We start from the raw sequence: 23,544 nt of genomic DNA, 5'->3' as shown, positions 1-23,544 counted from the left end.
AGTAACTATCCAACTTTAAATCCTACTCCATTTTGAAATTTCATCCCCTTTGAAGGCGCGCCTGCGGGTCCCTGGAGTGAGTAGACTGAGCTCTACATATTTGTGTTCGGGCTATGATGCCGACTTCAGTCGCGCGTTTGACTCGACCCGCGTCGCTTGGCGTGTGCAATGACGCGTTACAGATTATAAATACCTACTAGATTTTCCCGCGCGTAATTTGTGACGTTTGCGTTCGGAAACCATTTATTTTGGTTTATCATTGTGATGAAATATTTAAAAATTAAAATTTATATTATTTCTTAGCTAAATTATTAGCAGTCTAAAAAGATTTCTGTGCTATTTGTGAATACAGTCTAGGTTTTTTTTTTGTGTCAATGTGATTTGTTTAGTTTTGGTGTGGAAGTTTTCATCAATTTTAAGTTATTGATCACGGAAGTTTAAAATAAAGGTAAGTTATAGAACTTAATTTTGAATTGTAAAATTCACATTTACTTATTTTGAATACAAATTTTGTTTACCCCAGTATCTATTATATATATAAATAGGTACTGAAATAAAATTTTACAATGCGGTATATTTCGATTTAGGGATAAGTAGGTACCTATATTTCAGCAAAAAATATAGTTTAGTAATTATTGTTCAGTAAGATGTCGCATCTTATACTATACTACAAATGAAATAATGCTATAATGCTACAAATGAAATGTCTCGAAGGAGTTTTATGAGACGTAGCTAGCCGTCTGAATGTAAGTCTATCTTGAACAAACAAACAAAACTATAAACTTTCAGAATTCAGTTTCATTAGAAACTGTAGCTGATGCGGATTTGTTTGTTGTTTTCGCTCTAAATCTGTAAATATTTTGGTGAAATTATTAAAATAAAAAAAAACAAAAAACATCCGATAAACAAGAAAATTACGACACATGTACGGCCTTCTGGTGTATTACGGTACAATCATAATATTAGTTTTCGGTAGATAATACAGTACATAATATTGGGTTTCAGCTTGTCTAAACTTACTAGTACTTCTACTACTACTAATTGCCTAACTGATGAATCGGGTTTGTTGCGTCCATATCAATATGGTGTTGATTTCATACAAAAATCCTATTTCAAAAAGCTCTTTTATCTTCTGTTGTATTTTTAAATTATAGGACCACCACCATCTTAGGCTTGTAACGTCGCCACACAGCACACTCAGTGGTGATAACAGTTAAAGACCACCATCCCACATTACAATAGCTTGCTGGGTCTATGCTACTAAATTTTACGAGAAGACCCTTTCTAATAAAGTTAAGGTTGGTGTGCCTCATCTATTATCCTCACATGGTACGGCAAGAAGGACACCGACCTTTTCTTTCTTTAAGTTGATGCTGTTCGCTCCGCGTATATGTTCAACTTTTAAAAATCATTCAAATTAAGTTCACTCTATTTGTATAGTATCGTTTTTATTCGCAATCTGGTCTAGCCAATGGCAGAGCTCGCTTCCCGAGCCTACGGTTGTACACGAATGCTCATTGGCCCCAGCCGAAGGGAGTTGCAAAGTTACTATCGACGCAAACGTAGAAAAACCACGCTGCTGATTCGAAAATGACTAGAATTTGATCGCCTGTTATTCCCGCTATCGTGGTACAACATAATTCAAGTTAATTCGCCCCTGTGAAGTTGTTGTGCAGTGTGTGAGTGGAGTGTGGATCCAAATCATCAGATTCTCCAGGCAGCATTGCCACGTGCTGTCTTGTCTCCCATACAATCGAAATACGACCAAACAGATCTCGGTCTGGATCGCCACGGTACGACCGGTAAGTATCTGCTTGTTGCTTAGACCAGTGCCTAACATTTGAAGAGTAGAACCTGCCCGTTTTACATCGGTGGAACATCCAATCGAAATTCGCGTTCTAAACCCAGAGTGACGTCACCGGATCTCCACGGCAAGATTCGTGTCGTCACAGATGCTAAGAAATTTAGACAGAAAAATCCAATATCTAAAATCCTTGGCCCGACCCGGGAATCGAACCTAGGACCTCGCGATCCGTAGTTGAAAAAGCTAACCGCTAAAGTACAGAGGGACGTTTGAGTCCTAAGGTGCTAGAATGGCGACCCCGCATCGGAACACGCAGCGTTAGCCGGCCCCAACGAGGTGGACAGACGATATCAAAAGAGTCGCTAGGACCGTGGATTTTGGAACAACCTACAAAAGACCTATATCCAGCAGTGGACTTCAATCCAATCCAACAAAATGGGTATAATATAACTGCCATATCCCTAACAGATTAGTCCGCTCACCTTAGACTGCATTATCATTAACCCCCAGGTGAGATTGCAGTCACCTATCTTTTAGTCAAATAAAAAAAAAGAAAGTCGGTTATTTTCTTCAAACCTTGACTAAACATCGCATTACTTTTACGGAATCATGTCATAAAATCATATTCACGAAATACTTGCGCTTAAAATATTATACGTTCCTTCTTAGCCCGTCTTATTAGTTTGAATATTCTACAAAAATTCTTATACCAATTTCACAGGTTCTGAGCACATGAAGTAAACTTTTTTTGGTAAAATGTATTATAACGAAAATGTCTTACATTATTTTCGCCTGAGAAAGTCTTTCCAGAAAGGTTTATAATGAGGTTAGAAAGAAATTGAACGAAACATGAATCAAATTATGTACGTATCTATATAACTTTGCTTAGATACTTAGGTACAATGTTATCATACACGTTTGAATTCGTAAGCTTTTTTTTATAAAGAAGATATTATATTTCTTTAAAAGTTTCGTAGCTAAAATCTATACTCTATACTATTTTTTTAAGCGATTATAATAACGTTTGCTTCAACTGTCAAGGAAAACATCGTGAGGAAACCTGTATGCCTGAGAGTTCTCCATAATGTTCTCAAAGGCGTGTGGAGTCCACCCATACGCACTGGTCCAGCGTGGTCAGTGGCGTGCACAGGGTTTGTGACCAGGGTATGCATAAAGCAGGTGCATGGCAAATGTAAAAATTCGCCTCCAATACGAGTTATATAAGATAATTTGGGTATGCAGTGCTTTTGTGCATGTATGAAGTGCACGCCACTGAGCGTGGTCTACTACGGCCTAAGCCATTCTTATTGCGGGATCCGTGCCCTGTAGTGAGCCGGTAACAGGTCGATATGATGATCTACCTATCTATCTATCATTTGGTGGGGCCCGATTTAAGATGCAGGATCTTTTGTACAATGTTGATATGAAGATACTTAATAATATAAAGTGGAAAGATTTTTTTCTTTGCTTTCCAATAAACTCCGAAACTACCGGACTGATTTTAACCTTATTTTTACCAATACAAAGCTATCGCGAAATAACAAGGCAAAATTTTTTTTTTAATATCAGTTACTTAAGAAAATTGCAATAATGTAGCAAAATTTAGCCTATAAAATTGATTATTGGGCGTGAGCTAAGAAAACTATTAATCGTTCATAAAAGTTATGTACTACACGGTTAAAGTACTCATAACCTACAAACAATTCTGAGAAAAATTACATTATAAAGCTGTTATAAAGCTAAAATTAAAGAAGACGAAGTCGCGGGCAAAATCTAGTTAATAATAAATTGGCGAAAGTAATCATGGCTGCCTCATTGGTCTAATGGTTAGCAAGTTTGGCTACGAATCGCGAGTTACTGGGTTTTATATCCGTGTCGAGCCGAAAGACAAATTAAGTATCAATTGCGGATTTCTCTTAAAATATTTGACCCCTGAAAACCCTATAATTATGATTATAATTGAAGTTTCTGTAGGTAATCATATATGCTGTCATATAAGAGTTACTGTGATATAAAAAGGCCTACTTAACTTTACTGGGTTCATTATTGTATAAGTTATGAGCCCAGTAATATTAACACGCTCAACGAAACTAAATTTCCAACCAAGTGGCTCCGCCTAAGGAAAGTTAGTGGGTAATTTATGGGCAATGGTGTCCGATTTTACGGCAAAATTCCTTTAGAAGTTGTGAAATTATGAGAACGAGAGGTTCAATTCTTATGAAATAAACCTACATTCGTTAAATTTGAACAAAAGCTACGAGGGTTGCAAACGCGCCCTGTTCTGAGGAGAAGCTCACATCACTTTTCGTTATCTAGTGATTACTCACTTCGAGCAATTCACATCCGAGCTTTTTTGTTAGTTAAAATCCTGGATGTTATAATAATTACGCGTACTTTCATAAAAATAAACCTTTTTACATTTTGTCTGTAGAACAATCGTTTTTTTATAGTAAAATTAAAGTCTTGTGTTTATGTCGCATGTTGCTAACTTTTTCTGCCAAAAAAATCTTAAAAAAGAGCAGGTTCTGAATTCGACTAAATGTTTTTTTTATATATATATTCGTTACGCGATTACTACGGCATTACATCTAAATTGACACCGACTTAAAAATGTCATAGAAAATATTTATTTCTTGCTTTTTAGTTGTTTCTTGACGAAAAATTTTTTCACCGTTATGTTTCGAGGACTAATTTAAAGTCAAATTTGTAAAAAAAAAACGAAAGAAAAAAGAGAAACCAAGACGTAATCATCTTTCTTTAAATTTTCATGCCAAAAATAATAGAATCGGATCAGTTTCGAGTGAGAAAACAGAGGAATACGAAACGTCAATCTCGTAAAATTTTAATAGGTAAAATCGGTCTGAGCTAAAGCTGTCGCACTCTACGGGGGTAGAAAGACTCGACGACGACGACGACGAGCGCGACGGCAATAGTTTTTTTGCAATATTATTACTATTCATCAAATTTGTCCCAGCTTTTGTTAACAACTCATTGGTTCGCGTCACCAATGACGCCAGACTACCGACAAGTAATATACCCGCCTGTGTACATGTATAAGCATGTACACAGGCGGGTATGTAGTATATATATATATATATATATATATATACATACTAATCCATTGCATAAACTCGAGTGTATCTTATATGCGTGTTAGACTTTTTTTTAAGTGTTCGGGCGGTAAAATCCCGTGATTTCGCGATAAAGACATTTTTGGAAAGCAGTAAGAAAAGTTATGTTGACCACTTTGTGTGTACTGTGCATTGCTTTAGATATTTTCGATATGTTTTCGATAATTATTATAATATTTAATTGATTTGTTTTAATATCAGTGTGAAGTAAAATAGTGAGAACATACTAGGTACTTCTATATTTACTTAGAAATGACAAAAAGCAAGTTGTTATTGTCGAAATATCAACTTACACAGTCATTCCATTGTTTTCAATGTTCCCAATTTTGCGGCAGTCCTCATGACTGGCACTGTTTTTTGTTTTTTTTTTTAATATTCTTTATTTTTTATGAATGATGTTAAATTAAAACGCGGTCCATGAAGTTGTTTATCTACCCCTTGAATAACCACTTGAGAAAACACATTAGGTGGGAGATTGTTCCACAATTAAATACATAGAACCTCACGGGCGCTGCTGTGAAGAGATAAAAGGATTAGGTACTTTGTATGGCTCTTTGGGCTATCGTTGTATTTGACTACGGTTCACCGAGATCCTAACTACGATTCCCAAGTTGAGTGAAAGGTTTTTTTTGAGCTTTCCGGGCCTTTTTTTGGCTTGGTGGAAAAGCTCTATGGCTACACCCCACCTTTGGGCAGGAGGGAGGTGATGCGGGACTTCCTCTCTAAGGGAGGTGTAGCCAAAGAAAAACCACCACTGCATATATTGCTGTCTTTGTTGGTACTTTCCGGACGGCTGATTCCGTGCCTCAGGGAGCACGTAAAGCATGCTCCCAATTGAAGCGATAGATGGATAGCTTCGCTGATTATAATACCTAATGGTTGCTTAACTTAACCGGATGGGATAGCGGATTTCAGAAAGCCCTGCCAGGAGTAAGGGCTCCAAGAAGCTAAGGTATTGTCTGCCTAAGGACACTTCGTATAAGGCTGAACCTCTGATGGTTCTTGATCTACAGATCCTTTGTTATTTTTCTATTGAATTTGTTAATTAAAAATTCTGAATTTTCTCTGGTCTGGTGGAAGATTTTGCAAGTGGCTAGTACCATCGTACCGATAAAATGAAATAATATAAGTGTAATAATAAACGGGGGTAAACTTCTCAAATACAAGTACGTTACGAGTATGTGAGAGTATATTGCCGAAGATCTATTTGGGGTATAAAGATTGAATTGAACCGGTGATAGTCCAGGGGGTTCGAACTCAGCCCCCCGAAAGTGAGGCCGAGTTCGAATCCAAGCACGCACCTCTAACTTTTCTGAGTTATGTGCATTTTAAGTAATTAAATTTACTTGTTTCAACGGTGAAGGAAAACGTTGTGATGAAACCTGCACTCTGAGAGTTTTCGATAAAGTTCTCAAAGGTGTGTGGAGTCGCAGCACTGGGCCAGCGTGGTGGACTCCTTTCTCATTGCGGGAGGACACCCGTGCCCTGTAGTGGATTGGTAATGGGTTGATTTGATAATGATAATGATGCTAAGGATTGAAGAAATTATTAATTACACCATACAGATTCTCCTGCTTTTCGCGGAGTTTAGCAAATCAAGCTTAATTTTCATAATAGCAAAAATGGAGGCCGTAGCCCTAACCACGAGTCTATTACCAGTTTATAATCTGTTTGATTAAATAAAACTAAATAAAACTGTGAGTAGTTGATACGTAGACAGAGTTAATAACCGCGGGTAAGGGATTTTGGCCCTAAGCCTTTTATCCCAGCGCCACATTTGTAGGCTTTTCGCATTTACACGCCCGTCTGAGCCTTTACGACTCCACGGACTGTGGTAATACAGTTTATGCTCGCTGAACAAATATAATTATGACGGAGTGTTATTGTCAGTGTATCGTTTATCTTATTAAAATATTTTAAAAGTGAAATTTTGTGGTTTTGGTACATTAATAATTGACGGGCCAAGCAGATGGAAACATCCATTCAGAAACCGTATACACGAATAATATTTAAGCATTAAAAACCATTCCACTTTAGTAGTGTTTCTCGAACAGGCGGTTAGTCATTTCATTTCATTCAGCAGTTGACAGTAACTGTTTCACCACTAATTTACTAAACGTTTACCATAAAATTGGGAAAAGAAGAAAATTTTGTGAGCTAGTAACATGTCGCGGGTGTGAAGTTAGAAGTGCTCGGTGCGTTTTCAATGTTTTTGGACACAATGCACTGCACGCAATAATGGCTACATGTGTTTTTATTCTATTACAAGTTAGAACTTAACTGCAATCTCACCTGATGGTAAGTGATAATGCAGTCTAAGATGGTAGCGGGCTAACCTGTTAGCAGTGGTGTGCATAGAGGGTATGCACAGGGTATGCAGATGATATAAAATGAAGAAAATCTCCTGTACGAGTTATAAATACTTAAGGGTGGGCTTTTTATAATGACTACTTTGAAGTCTTAAATTGATCTTATTGTTCTTATCAGTGTTCCTACTCAGAGATACTGATGATGTTCACAGAAACTATGCCTTGTTAGCTGCTAAGTTCAGTTCAGAGCATTCCTTTGAATAAGCAAACTAAAGGAAAATTTCTAAAGGCGTTCAAGACGGAATGCAAAATATTTCTCTCTTTTAATTTTTTTGCTTCATCTCATAATGTAAGCGTTGAAAACTTTGGCCCATGAAGCAAACTGAAAAAGGCGAGTAGCTAAAGCATTATAAGCATATATTATAAACGAAAAGTGGATATAAACAATCGACTTATTAGAAACGGACATCAATTATGTTTTACGAAGTGATATATTTTTATTTTTATATTTGTAGGCATTCAATATTTGTGTATTTTTTATTTAAATTTAGTATGAATATTTAATTATGAAAGTTTATTTTATATCTATACTTTGTGTACCATCCATTGTCTGGCTGACTAGTAGCTTCTTACGCTTAGGTTGCCTGTAAAAGATCACTTTAAGATAAGGCCACCTTTGCACCACGTACCACTATGTACTCTTGTCTTTGTTTTTCTTTGTTTTTGGCTGCAATGAAGTTATTCCATCTATTTATCTATGTCTGTGAATACATACTTAGTTTGAGAAAAGTAAATAAATCGCTCGTAGCTATGATTTTAAAACATGATATCGAAGATAGATAGAATAATAGATTTATTTTTCTAATAAGTTTAAAGAATGTATTAATAACAAGGTAGCTTGGAAGCACGCAGACGCCAAAAATAATTGTTAAACTGTGATTTGAAGGAATCATCACTTACTACCAAGTGATATTGCAGTCAAAGGCTAAACTTTCACCTGTGACAAAATAAGCATTAAAGTTTTGTCAGTAAAAAAACTAATCTTATATATCAAACTAGCTTCAGAGGCTCTGAAATACGAAATAATATGAAACGCAAATACAATTAAGCACCAAAATAGATCTTAGCAATATATTTAGTTTGAACCTATAAGCACGTATATTAATGTCTAGAGACTAGATATACGGATTAAGTTCCAACGTGAAATTGGATAGTGATTTAAGCCACTTGCTCCTATTATATGAGACCCTGGTAGGTCTTCCCAACGAGAATTTCAGTGGTTGACACTTCTGAGATTCTAGAATTATCCATTTGAACCATTAAATTAAATCGTAAGGATCGTTAAATCATTAATTTTATCTAAATAATAAAATAAATTTAATTAAATTTTCTTCACTATACTATAATAATAGAAACTTTGTGGTATTTCATCCTCTGTGATTTTAGGTCCGCATTGATTATACGGACAATCTAGCTGCTTTTATACTAAAAAATTAAGTCGCACTGAACACTAGCAGCAAGGAAAGAAGACGTTGTTTATTTAAATTACGACAATGACAATGTAAACATCGTCGACAACTGACGATAATTTATCATATTGAATGAATAAACTATAGAGGAACGTTCATATATATGCATGAGAAAAATATTTGTCACGACCCACAGTTCAGTAAAAGCTCGATGCCTGTGCAAATATTAAGTTGAACACGTTATGTTACGTACCCAAGTTGAATATCTTTTGGGAAAGAACGAAAGGAAAATATGTTTATTAGACGATAAAATATATGTCACAAGTATTTGATAGTCTCTGAAGGGATGTACTGACGGCAACTACAGTTGTCACCTCTTGCCGCGGGTGTCGTACGATACGACTAAGGAAATTTGAAAGAGAACGGGCAGAAGCGTCATCTACTGCGATCACCAATCCGTCTGCCCAGCGTGGTGATTATGGGAAAACCCTCCCGTTGAGAGAGCCATTCCAGCACCTAAAGATCCCAATGTCAATCGGTTCTCCGAGCTATGTTTCCCGCCCATTGTCACTACAGCTACGCGACTCGCTGAGCTATACGCATATTGAAGTTTCATATAAAGACCTATGTCTAGCAGAGGCCGGCGGTCGGTTCTAATAAATAGCAGTACGTTGATATTGATCGATACATCCATCTGTTTGATCAAAACTTCATATTTTAGGCATCCGTACAGACTCTACGGCCCGTTACCCATCAATCATCTGAAAACCATATCTTACAGTATACCTCACGTCTGACCCAATAAAACTACATGAACAAATATAGAGTTACTTTGTGATGAAATGTTATTTACTTGCTGTCACTTTGTTTTTGTGTACAATTGATTGTCACCATTTTGGCGCTTTAAGTGTGACGCTGTAATACAAGTATCCAAAGAACTAAAATAAGTATGATTAAAATCCACTATAAAATTAGTTTTAGAGACACTTGTATGTCACAAGTAGCGCTTTACAAGGAGACAAATATTAAGTTGTTGTTTAATATTCTGACTCCAAGTGATTGACGCCATTTTAGCATATGTAATATTCTGGTTCCAATTGATTGATGCCATTATGGCGCTGTGAATGTCACACTGTAATTCACATTAATATTTATTCTAGATACACTTGTACGTCACATGTGGTACTTTAAACGGAAGACAAATATTATGCTGTTATTTGCATTCTCTCTCCAAGTGTTTGATGCCATTTTAGCACTGTAAGTCTGACACTGTAACACAAGTTTCCAAACAAATAAAATTAGAATTATTAAGAACCACTATTGTTAAAAGCCCTTCCAACTATAATATTACTTCTAGATACTCTTGCATGTCGCAATATGTGGTATGTGTATATATATAGGCAAAGATTAAGCTGATATTTGTGTTTTGTCACGATTGACGCCATTGGGGAGCTGTAAGTGTGACGCTTTAATACTTGTGTCCAAGGAACTAAAATTGGAATGATTAAAAACCAATATATTATTTTAGAACTGGTACTTTTTATGACGAGCTCGCTGAATCGGATATCTTGATGTTCTACGATAAAAAAAATCACTGTGGATATATTTTCAGGTTCCAACGTTATTTTTTTAATGGATTATTTTTTTATGTCTTGTATCTATACAGTTCAAGCAATATCCACCCTATTACAAGGTTGATAACAAAGTCATAAAATTGTGCAGTGAACGGTCGTTAGCAAACCTCTCTCCACACTGCAAGCACCTCCCTCTAATCTCAATTTAATATCGATGCAAAAGCCCCTAACGTTCCAACCCCCCTATTCTTCCTATTTTTATTTCTCCCATTCTCCTTTAGGTAAAATTTGAACTGAAATAAAAAATAAGTAAAATGGAGGCAAAAAGGAAGCGTTTATCTCACTTATGCAGAAACTATACTTGAAATACTTACTTTATCGTTAATTCGTTACAATATAAGATAAAGATATATGATGTACGAATGCTTCGGTGATAGGTTTGTACTTCGGCTTCATTTTCGGGAAGGTCGAGGTCGAACCCCAGCACGCACCTCTTCTCCTCCTCCTCTCTTATAATTACGTCCGTTTCAAGCAATCAAATAATAAAGGTTACCTGTAAGGGATTGCTTGAAGCAATAAGGCCGCCTTTGCATGGCTACAACTTTTCATTTTTTATATTACGTGTATTTTATAATTCTTCTTCTTGTAATTTATCAATTGCTTTGACGATAAAGGAAAACATAGTGAGGGTCAGCATGTCTCAGAGTTTACCAATAAGCACTTGGTGCGTGGTGCACCAGCGAGGTGCTACGCTATTAGCCCTTCCATTATAGGAGGAGACCGGAGACCTGCAGTAGTTTAGTAACGGATTGGTAATGATGTCAACCGACAGAGCAGTACAAAGTTTCAGTATATTCTTTTGATTAGCAATCGAAATCACTTCTACGTATTGTTATTTGTAGATCGATTGGCGTAGTGGGCAGCGAACTTTCTTTCTGAGTCCAAGGATGCGGGTTCGATTCCCACAACTGGAAAATGTTTGTGTGAGCATGAATGTTTTTCAGTATTTATTTATGTATAATATTCATAAAAATATTCATCAGTCATCTCAGTAACCCTAACTCAAGCTACGCTTGTATTGTCGTAGTATATTTATTATATATTTATTTATTCAAAAAGGGGACTGATCTAATGAAGATTGAATCCTGGCAACATATTATTAACGTAATCAAATAAGCATTGGTTACGCATTATATATTTTATCACAATAATAATGGTGAGTAGTTTTTTTATTCGAACGCGCCAATCGCTGAAACTATGAGATTTAGACACAGACATATTTTTATGAAATCGTCTATTCAGAGAAAACTTCTTCTAACAAATAGTTAAATTCAAACCAACTCTTTTATGAGAGAAGAATCCTGTGTCCAGTAGTGGCTGGCTGAGGCTGAGGAGGATGATGAGGATGAAGACATGAAGAATTAACCTCTAACGGCACGGAAAAACAACACCCTGTGTTAAAAGAACTCCGTAGTTTCTAACTGCTTTTCCGTTTAGCGCATGACCTTGTTCCCCCTTCACCTTTTTACTTGAATAGTAGGCGAAGCGTTCGCGAGGGTTCCACCCCCCCCCTTTTGTAACGTTCTAAAAGGAATGCGGACTCAGCGTTTCGCAAAGCAATGAAATTCCTCGCCGACTTCCCTTTGCTTTCTGACGTTTATACTAAGTTTAAGAACCAACTTTCAAGGCGAGAATGAAAATAAGTGTACCAACATGAAATTTATTCTTTTTTTATTTTTACTACTGTAAAACGTACTATGTGCTGTGATTTTATGGTCTACACATTCTTCAGTTCTACCAAAGTGTAAAGATAGTCGTATTTATTGTATTCTGAAGTCCATCAATCCACACTTAGCCAGCGTAGTAGACTGTGGCCCTTCTCTTTCTATACCCTTCTCATTCTGAGAGGAGACACGTGCCCGTGGGCAGCTAATGGTGTGATTCTAATGATGATGATGAATTAATTCATTTGTTCAGCCTTTCTATCAAAGCCGACTAAACACCATGATCAGGGGGGCCATGCATCCGGGAGCCCCAGCAATCGGTTGGTAGGTTGGTAGACGTCTGGGCACTAAGCAACCGGTTTCCCGGGCGTCTAAAAAAGTCAACAAAATGAGCATGCCGTGGTTGTTCTTAGTTTGGGTAAACCACTCTTTCGGTGATTGTGTATTGGGTAGGAGCTCGACTTCACTTTCGGGGGGCCGAGTTCGAAACCCAGCTCTAACTTTTCTAAGTTATGCGCGTTTTAAGTAACTAAAATATCACTTGATTCGACGGTGAAGGAAAACATCGTGAGGAGACCTGCATGCCTGAGAGTTCTACATAATGTTCTCAAAGGAGTGTGGAGTCCACGAATCCGCACTGGGCCAGCGTGGTGGATTTCGGCCTTAACCCCTTCTCATTGTGGGAGGAGACTCGTGCTCTTTAGTGGGTCGGTAATGGGTTGATGTGATGATGATGATAAGCTATTTGCATGTAACACCGATGCACAAAGGACGTGGCTCGCATGTTTATGGCAACTCCATCTTGGTCGAGATTAAATCGGAAGAAATTATTTGCAGTATCCCCGATGCTGTGAATATTGGCCGGTATACGTTGGAATACAAAGGTTGGATTCAACATATTTCATTTTTTGTCATAAAATAGCTGCTGCCCGCATTAATCATTATTCTTCATTAAAATATTACGTTTTGAATCCGTTGTTTTCAGGTTCGGTTCCAGTCTGAAAGGCGTGGTTGCTGGAGTAATTACTGACATCTGCGCCTCAGATAAATGGACACATGGAAAATATTTGTAGGACGTGTTCCTTTCTATATGTACACTTAGATCACGCGAATCCCTTTGTGCCAAATTTAAAGAAATAGGTATACTTACAATAGCCTCGCAATATAATTATAATATTATAATCTTTATTAAACAAAACATAAGTAATAATAAACAAAAAGTCGATATAAACAGTCGACTTACTAAAAACGGACATAAATTAGTGATATCTGCATATCGTCTGAGGAAAGTATAGAAATCCTTTGTGGGGATGGGTATATGCTTTTATAACATGATACCGAAGGTAATATTCGATCTACCTTAACCTAAGTTTAAACAATATATTAAAACTCATTTAACCAATCGTTACATGATTGGTGAATTCCTTAACGACAAGACTTGGACGCAGGCCATTCCGCTATCATCTTTCACATAACGGAAAAATTCTAAAGATTGTTAAACTATAAAATGATGTTGGAAAAGATCAATCTGCTGAGTTTTCACTCTTCTCAGTGGAATCTGCCTTCCGAACCGGTGGTATAAACAGACTGACTTGACGTTACAAAAGTGCTTATAAACTAGGCCTACTTGAAATAAATGAATTTTGAATTTGAATTTCAGGCCTTGGATTGAGTTTTCTCTGTTTATAGGTGATTTTTTTCCACTAACCATCAGGTGGTCCGACAATTATTGCTGTAAAAAAATACGGTTTCGCACTTCTAAATTAATGTGTCTTTAAGTATGGAAAAATAATGTCGATACGTAAAAAAAGACGCACCAACTGAACTAACAGTCTCAATTTTGTATTATAGTATAAGCAAACCATAAAAGTTTGATTAAGTTTTTATTGTTTACGTTTATTGCATCAAAGTTTTCACATTTCCCCGCTATCAAAAACATATTAATCATACGACGCGAAATAAACGAGAAAGATAAATTGCAAAGCAATGTAATTTGTGAAAGTTCTATTTACTTTACCTTATTTCATGTTTGCAGAAAGGGGAATTTGGAAAGATAGAATCAAACTTTAAATAACATTAAAATAATTCGTCTGCTACGATGTGCTACGAGTCAAGAACATAATATTTTATTAATTCTATGGCAACAGACTAAATAGTAGCGACGTAGCTCTACGGACACGCTACGACATGATACATGTTGGCCACGGGATAAGCTACAACGTTGCGTGAATTTTCGCGTGATGTAAAGCGCCGCACCGCTACTCGCTCCTACCTCATGTGAAGCTTAAAATTTTTAGGTATCTAAATTCATTAATTGTGTAGTAATCACAATTTAGTAAATAAAGTCCATTGTAATGTTTATGATTATGAGTGTTAGTTTCTTAGGAAAATTGAATTTAATAAATGCCTCAAACGAATTCTTTGGAGCGTCAAAGATAGTTGAAAGGTCATAAAAGGTTCACAAAATTCATAAGTTGTCTAGTAATCACAATTAAGTTAATAGACACCATATTAATGTTTGTGAATAAGTGTGTTTGTTTTTCAGGAAAATTGAATTGAAGTGAGCTCAAACCAATTCTTATTCTTGGAGTGAAAAGGTAGTTTAATGGTAATAAAAGGCTCTCGAAATTCATCAATTATGTAGTAATCATAATTAAGTAAATAAACTCCCTAGTAAGGTATATTAATACGTGTGTTAGTTTCTTGGGAAAATTGAATTGAAGTGAGCTCAAAGCAATTCTTATTCATGGAGCGTAAAAGGTAGTTTAATGGATATAAAAGGTACTCCCATGTACAATGTAAGTTTGTATCCCTTCGTTCCGACTCATTGCATATTATGTTAACAGCAATTGGCGTGACTTTGTATGAAAAGATGTATTCTTTTTAATCCCCAACGCAAAAACGACAGGATTTCAGAAGTTCAAAGTGTCTGTATGTATCTGTCGCATCGTAGCTCCCAAACGGAGGATCGTTATTGATCTTGACTATTTCAATCTTGCCAACTCTTAGTAAGGTCTTTGAAAAAATTATACTTTATCAACTTTTAAATCATTTTAATGTAAATAACTTACTTAATCCGGAGCAGTACGGCTTCACTAAAGGTCGTAGTACAACGGATGCAGGCGCAAGACTCATAAAGCATATTTACGATGCCTGGGAACGTTCGCAGAATGCCATTGGTGTTTTCTGTGATCTGTCCAAAGCATTCGATTGCGTTGAACACAAAACGTTGTTATTAAAACTAAGCCACTATGGCATCAAAAACGTTGCACTCAATTTAATTGCCTCTTATCTAAGTGATAGAGTTCAAAGGGTATGCGTAAAAGACATAAAGTCTAAGGGATCATCTGCCTTAATGGGTGTCCCACAAGGCTCAATTTTGGGTCCCTTATTGTTTCTGGTGTATATAAATGATCTGCCACACCATGTCAGGGGCACTTGTGAGATTGTACTGTTCGCAGATGATACATCTCTCATTTTTAAGACTGATAGAAACAAAGATAATTTTGACGACGTAAACCGTGCTTTGTCACATGTTTCAGACTGGTTTACTGTTAATAACTTACTTTTAAATGCAAAAAAAACCAAGTGTTTGGAATTTGTTTTGCCTAACGTAAAAAAAATTGATAAAAACATCATAATAAATGGAGAAACACTTGAAATAGAAAACTCCACTGTTTTTCTAGGAGTGACCTTAGATTGTAAGCTACAGTGGGGTACCCATATAGAAAGCCTAGCGAGTAAACTCAGCTCAGCTGCATATGCAATCAGGAAAATTAGACAGCTTACCGATGTTGAAACAGCTAGGCTTGTTTATTTCGCATACTTTCACAGTATTATGTCCTATGGGATCTTGCTGTGGGGAAAAGCTGCAGATATTAAAGTATATTTATACTACAGAAAAGAGCCGTACGATCAATATATAAACTTGGATCACGCGAATCGCTTCGTGAAAAATTTAAACAAATAGGTATTCTTACAGTAGCTTCGCAATACATTTATAATAATATAGTCTTTGTGAGGCAAAATATTACTCTTTATAAATCAAAAGCTGAAATTAACAATCGACTTACCAGAAACGGTCATAAGTTAGTGATATCTGCATATCGTCTGCGAAAGGTGCAGAACTCCTTTGTGGGGTTGAGTATACGCTTTTACAACATGATTCCTAAGGAAATTCTTGACCTACCAATGCATACATTTAAAAAATGTGTAAAAACGCATCTAGTACAGCGAGGTTACTATACATTTGATGAATTCCTCAATGACAAGGTAGAATGGAAGCAGCCAGCCTCGCTCTCATCTCCCGCAAGATAGCAAAATGATTGTAAATGTTGATGTTGGAAAAGAGCAACTACTGAGTTTCTTGCCGGCTCTTCTCGGTAGAATCTGCTTTCCGAACCGGTGGTAGAGTCACACAAACATGCATACTTGACGTTTCAAAAGTGCTTATAAAGTAGGCCTACTTGAAATAAATGAATTTGAATTTGAATTTGAATTTGTTTTTTTTTTTATTTGAAATGTGAATTAGACGCCAGTGCTCTTAGCTATATTTGATACATTCATTTTTCACAATAAGAATAAGGGTGTCAAATGAAAGGACTAGTAGAATAATGAACACTATATTGAAAGGGATTTTTCAATTTTTGACGGCCGACTGGCGCAATGGGCAGCGACCCTGCATTCTGAGTCTAAGGCTCGATTCCCACAGTTGGAAAATGTTTGTGTGATGAACATAAGTGTTTTTCAGTGTCTGGGTGTTTATCTGTATATTATAAGTATTTATGTATATTATTCATAAAAATATTCATCAGTCATCTTAGTACCCATAACACAAGCTACGCTTATTTCATTTCATTTCATTTCATTCATTTCAATTTCATTTCATTTCATTTCATTCATCAGTGGCGTGCACTTCATACATGCACAAAAGCTCTGCATACCCTAAAATTTCTGTATAAGTCATTAATGCGAAGGATTGTTCCATTTATGGCATCTGCCTTCTTTATACCTGCTCAAAAACCCTGTGCACGCCACTGATGGCGATGTGTGTATTGTTGTAGTATATTTATTTTTTTATTTATTTATTATTTAATTTATTTATTATGTAATTTTATAATTTAATAATCGGCAGCATATCGACCAATGGTCGTCCATTGCTGTACATAGATCTTTACGATAAATAAATAGAAATTATACGACACAAGGGTCTCAATTTATTTAATTATATCACTGTACTAATAGTACAGTGATATAATTAAATAAATATACTATGAATACACACACCGCAATCCAGCCCCAAAGTAAGCTTAGCTTGTGTTATGGGCACTAAGATAACTGATGAATATTTTTATGAATAACTAGCTGTCCCGGCGAACTTCGTACCGCAGATATTTTTTTTTTGATGAATGTTAAAATTTTTTTTTGTATAACATCTAGTTATCCGACTAAACAAAATAGTATTAAACATGTGAAGGACCAAAAAACATATTTTTCTTAACAAACATTTTTTATATAAAAAAAATGTTTTATATAACATATATATATATGTTATATAAAACATTTTTTTTAGTTAGATTTAAACCACTGAGTAATGTGAGAGTGTGCCAATTTTTTTTATTGATTTAATTATTTAGTACCACAAATTAAAAAAAATAACATCAAAAGAACAGGACGTGTATAAGGAAGGAATATGTGTCACAAAAAGACATTTTTGACGACCCTTTGGCAAATTGAGACTTGGTAAAATTAGCCCTAAGGCTGTCCTTTATCGTAAACATAATGAACTAATTTCAAAAGCACGACTTTTTACTGTTAGTCAATTACATCAAAATTCGTTCAAGTGAAAAGCTTTATCCTCCTAACTTTGAACTAAGAATAAAGAAGCATAAAAAAGCTTCTATAAGTAACTTTTTTAATCTGTTGGCACATTTTTCACATCACTGGAACGAACGAAGGCATTTATTTCTTGAGTAAAGTTGTGTTTTATATTTGGTTTAGCTATGTCGAGTTATTAGTTCTCAACAACTTGTTTGTTTTTAAAGTTTAATCAAATAATAGAACCTCGATGGTTTAATCATCATGATCATAAAATTCTTACATGTTAAAGTAAAAAGTTTTTTTGCACAACATGATCTGTTCTGTGCAATGTTTTCATAAAATATTACTGACAACCATACCATCCACTGTGCTCGCATTAATGAATCTAGATCATGGATTATCATCATCATCATCATCATATCGACCCATTACCGGCCCACTACAGGGCTCGGGTCTTCTCCCACAATGAGAAGGGGTTAAGGTCGTAGTCCACCACGCGAGAACATTATGTACAACTCTCAGGCATGCAGGTTTCCTCACGATGTTTTCCTCCACCGCCGAAACAAGTGTTATTTTTAAATACTTAAAGCGCACATAACTTAGAAAAGTGAGCGGTGCGTGCTGGGATTCGAACTTGACCCCCCGAAATTGAAGTCGAGCTCTTACCCAGCTTGCATTTCTTATAGTACAACACAAAGAAGATTAAAGTTTTAAATAATTTTACAACAATGATTAAAGCTGTATGAATCATTGCGATTTTATTTTTAACATGTAACTACGAGCTAGGGCTCGAGGATATGGAATAAGAACTCATGACTCTTGAACGACTTTAATCAGTTCCTCAGTCCAAGGTTCCACAACAGACTTCCAAACGCTGGTCAATCGTAGTGCAGAATGGTAGCCGATGTCATAAGAAATCTCTCCTACTAATTTAAAACATGTGATGTCCTACGCCTAAAGTTAATTATCAGTCTAATCTTCAGATGCCATATTTTATTTAATAACAGTGCCATCTCTATCTTCAGGGGGAAGAGTAGAAAAAGGATACTACTTAAATAAATTAGAGTGTAAACGTTAATCTATCATTTGCGACATTTTGTAGCATGGTTCAAGAGTAGTTTTAAATATAATTAAGATTAAATATTTTTTACGAGTATATGTATATATACACCCACCAACCTATTTTCTGTAATTGTTTTCTTCACCATAGGTTGCAAGGAATAGAACTGGAAGAAATCGCTATGAAGCGATAACGTCAATTTGTATACGTTGTTTTAAACTTTTCTTTTTTGTACTTTTGTGGTGTGCAATGAACGTATATTCATTCATTCATTCATTTATTAGGAATCCTGTTACAAGCCTCCCTTATTATATATTTTAGTTTTGATTCTTACGCAATATAGGTTATTGAATGTAAAAAATCAATAAAGGTTTTTTTTGCGGATTCTCCATTCAGTCTGCGAAAAGTAAAACCACTGTATCTCTCGACCTTCAAGGTACGAAATAGTGATTTTAATAAAAAGAAATGTCTGGACCTGAGTGGATTGAAAGAAATGCTTAAATGTATATAGAACAATCTCACAAATGCTTTACAATTTACATACCTGATAAGGATTCAATTATAAGAATAATACTTTTACTTCGACCGTGATTTTCGCCGTGCAAAAGTAAATTAATGTTGTGGTAATATTTCCTTAATAAAAATATTTCACGTGTCCATGAATGTCATTGTTTTCCAGTGCAGCTTCACAAAAATAACAAACATCTCCAAGCAATTATAAATCCATTATTCTCAGTAATGATCCACTGCTGAGCAAAGACCGTCTCTGGAGAGGTCTAAGAGCTTACCCTCCTTGCTAAAACAAAGCTGGTTGGTTTGCTTTAACAATTGTAGCGGTCTCCACTTTGCAGAACTAGATGGCGCTACAAAAATCCTGCATCGCGCTAGCGAAGTGTTCACGAAGAATGCCTATATATACAACTTCCAAAAACGACTGTTCGGACCTCGATCCCAAAGCACGATCAGCAGCTCGGAGGAAGATCTTCCTATTGTTACGGTCGAGCGTATCACCATAGCTCCCGTACACAATCATTATGGCATGTATGTGATAATACCCAGAACTGAAGGCTTAACAGATTTCCTTTATCATCATCATCATCATATCAACCCATTGCCGGCCCACTACAGGGCACGGGTCTCCTCCCACAGTGAGAAGGGACTAAGAACGGGTTCCACCACGCTGGCCACGTGCGGATTGGTGGACTTCACACACCTTTATGCAGGTTTCCTCACGATGTGTTCCTTCACCGTTGAACCGTGATATTTTAATTGCTTAAAACGGTCATAACTTAGAAAAGTTATAGGTGCGTGCCGGAATTCAAACTCGCTCCCCCGAAAGTGAAGTCGAAGTCCTACCCACTGGGTCGAAGTCCTACCACATCACCGCATCCTGATTTCCTTACTCCAAACAAAAAAATACTTTACATTATTTTACCATTGCCTAACAACTTTTGGCTTTTTGGTTTTGGGATTGAATCCGCTTAGGTTTCCAGACCATTATTCAGTTATGCTAGTCAGGTTTATTTTTATTGTTTGCATGGTTATTTAGTTTACTAAAATATATCAAATTTCATCAAACATTGGTATTTGAGTATGAAAACACAGTAATAGAATTCCGTATTAGATCTTCCCATACCGACTGTCAATGAATTCTCTTTTATTGTACACCACACAGAAAATGACACAAATGTAAACGCAATAAGGCCATTTACATACAGGGTGCAATTTCGAGGCCTTATCTCTACAGCTATCTCTTCCAACAAATGGCGTTTAAGGAAAACAGCTATATGCAAGGTGGTGCCCTAAAGCTAATAGAAAAATCATATTATGATATAAAGGTGCACGACTAATGCGGGAATAAATAAGGAAAATAAATAAAATGTACACAGAGAGGGTCACGTAAGCGAACTATTTCGAAAATTTAAAGAAGCGATATAATAGGAAAAGTTTCTTCGCATTTTTTAAGAAAATTCAAATTTTTTTTAATATAGTTTATTTACATTTAACTAATGTATGTGGATGCCATTTTGTTTGACAATTTTTTGCCATCTTGTAGGTAGGGACATAATCCCATTGCTATAGAAATTTTGGGCCTTCTGAACAGCGACAAGTCGTTTTTGAAGTCCTCATCTCTTAAGTCTTAATCTCTTAAGCTACCTTCAACAATTAGGGCTTAGTAAGCGATGAAAAAGCGTGCTCTAACTTCATATAACTAAGTTTCATGTGAGCTTCTTTGGCCATTGTGCGTTTGGAACCCTCCAACCTTTATATTTAAGTTAACGAATGTAATAATCACTATCGCCTCATAATAATGGAAAAAAATGAAGCAATGCTTCACAAGTGCCTGTTATTATATGTAGAATATATAAAGAATATAATAGTTCGGAGGACCGATGGACGTTGGGTCCTTAGGTGCTGGAATGGCGACTCCGGACCGGTAAACGTAGCGTAGGTCAACCCCCAACGAGGCGTACAGATGACATCAAGCGAGTCGGTGGGAGCCGCTGGAACAAGCGGCCAAGGACCGTGGATTGTAGAACTCTTTATAAAATAGTGGACTTCAATAGTTTGAATTGGCCGTATATAATAAATGCAATAACAATAGTAGTACCAACGACTTTGCTCGCGTGGTAATTTTTATGTGTATACCTATATTATTCTGAACTGCCACTATCCAAAAAAACATGTCGATCATTTTTCCGGAGTTAAAATTTATGTGCTATTCCAGACTGTAAATAAATAATCTATCCCTGTGGAAAATATCATCCAGATCCATCCAGCCGTTCTGGCGAGTAAGATTTTTTTTAAGTGAAAACTTCTTTTTGCGCTTCTCCCACGGTTTTTTCTCTTTTCTCCGAGGTGAAAAGGTCGATCGGGTAAACGCGGGACCACCGAGTGTTACCGAGCGAGAAAGATACAGTTAGCTGCTCTTCGCCGCGCCGTTGTGTCGTGTTTAGAATATTATTCAATTCATACCTAATAATTGTCTAATAATTTACAATTATTTGGCTAGTGTGTGTAGGTGCGATGCGGTTTTTCGTGCTAATATATATCTAAAAAACATTTGAACATTAAAGGTTATAAAAAACACACTTATTGTTTTCACTTCTGCCGTGCACAGCGCACACTACTTTTTTATATTATTACTAGATGTGCCCTGCGGCTTCGCTCGCGTAATTTTGGGAGGCAGCGTACTGCTACATAGTCTACATAGTCATATATGAGATGTTGAGAATTTTTCACAAACAGTTTTTTATCTTAAGTATTTTTTTTTTCAATGAAAAGTATACTATATTGTTTCTAATACCTCTAAGAATATGTATAAAAAGTTTCACGAAGATCGGTTAGTTTTCGCGTGAAAGCGTAACAAACAAACTTACATTCACATTTATAATATTAAGTAGGAATGATAGTTGACGGACCATCGCCGATAAAGAAGGCAACAATAAGCAGGGCATGCAAGGAACTCGTCCTGCAGCATGCCACCTTGTATGCAAAAACCGCCATAGGTGTTAAGCGTCATGTGCCTATAATTACAGCGGCAACCACGCCCTTCAGACCGGAACACAGCATTGCAACAATGAATGAATGAATGAATCAATACACTTTTATTGTACACCAAAGAAACAAAAAGTAGTTACAAAGATATAAATACAAATGCTGCTTAGCGGCAGAAATAAACATGGCGGCAGTTCATCTGCAGACGGGCTCAGTCACAAACTACTACTAAACTTTCGCACAAACATTTATCCAAACTTTCGCATTCATAACATTTGTATAGACATAAGACAGTCGAAGTCACTGGGCATATTTAAAAATGCTGTTAAGGCTCATTATCTCGCTCAGTAAAGACGACTATTATTATTTATTTATCTACTCAAACTCACATTGAAGTATTTATGGTATATTAAAATATGTTAGTATATTTATTTTTTAAATTGATCAATAGTATTATTGTATTTGTGTAGTCTGGTTTATGTATTAGTATGTAGATATCTATATGTATGTACTAAATAGAGTACCCCACCTGTCCTATTCATTTTGCTTTTTAGTTTTCCTAATACTAAGATTGCCTGGCAGAGATCGCTACTTAGCGATAAGGCCGCTTTTTGTATCCTGCTTCATTCTTCATGTGTTTTTTCTTTTTTTGTCATGTTTTTCTGAGTGGTGTACAAATAAAGAATAAAAAACAAAAATAGATTAGTACGGATATATGCTAAATTTTTGCTAGAAAAACATTTCGCACGCATTAAACAAGTATCATTATTACTTATAGAAACGGGGTCGAGGGCGTTCTATCACATAAACACTTCATGAATCTTGACTCCTGGCACTTGAGTTGATCTGAATGAGTGAGAGATCAATGCCTGTTAGATTTTGATAGCTATTTTTGATTTCATTAAAATAGATTCTTTGGTTTATATCATTTTAACATCAGTAGGTCTCGGTTATCGAATGATCTTGATATGAAATTTAACTCAAGACTCATTGAGCTATACGTACATGCACACATAGCATGTTTAAATACTGACCTTCTAATACCACACTGACATTGTTGTCACTTTTTTTGACATTATTTTGGTTCTGTACATGTCACGCTTTAAATAAATAAATATACTACGACAATACACACATCGCCATCTAGCCCCAAAG

General features: G+C 36.1%; 1 protein-coding gene across 1 annotated transcript in view; it reads left to right on the top strand.

Moving 5' to 3' along the window:
- Positions 1-370: 370 nt before the first annotated feature.
- Positions 371-23,544, top strand: part of LOC120634398 (soluble guanylate cyclase 88E) — an 80,912-nt gene continuing 57,738 nt past the window's right edge. Inside the window, exon 1 of the mRNA XM_039904930.1 lies at positions 371-448. The gene's annotated coding sequence lies outside the window, so the exon portion shown is untranslated. The remainder of the gene's footprint in view (positions 449-23,544) is intronic.

Source organism: Pararge aegeria, chromosome 23 (assembly GCF_905163445.1).
Source record: "Pararge aegeria chromosome 23, ilParAegt1.1, whole genome shotgun sequence".
In the NCBI taxonomy this organism is placed as follows: domain Eukaryota; kingdom Metazoa; phylum Arthropoda; class Insecta; order Lepidoptera; family Nymphalidae; genus Pararge; species Pararge aegeria.
This window is presented reverse-complemented; position numbering and strand designations above follow the sequence as displayed.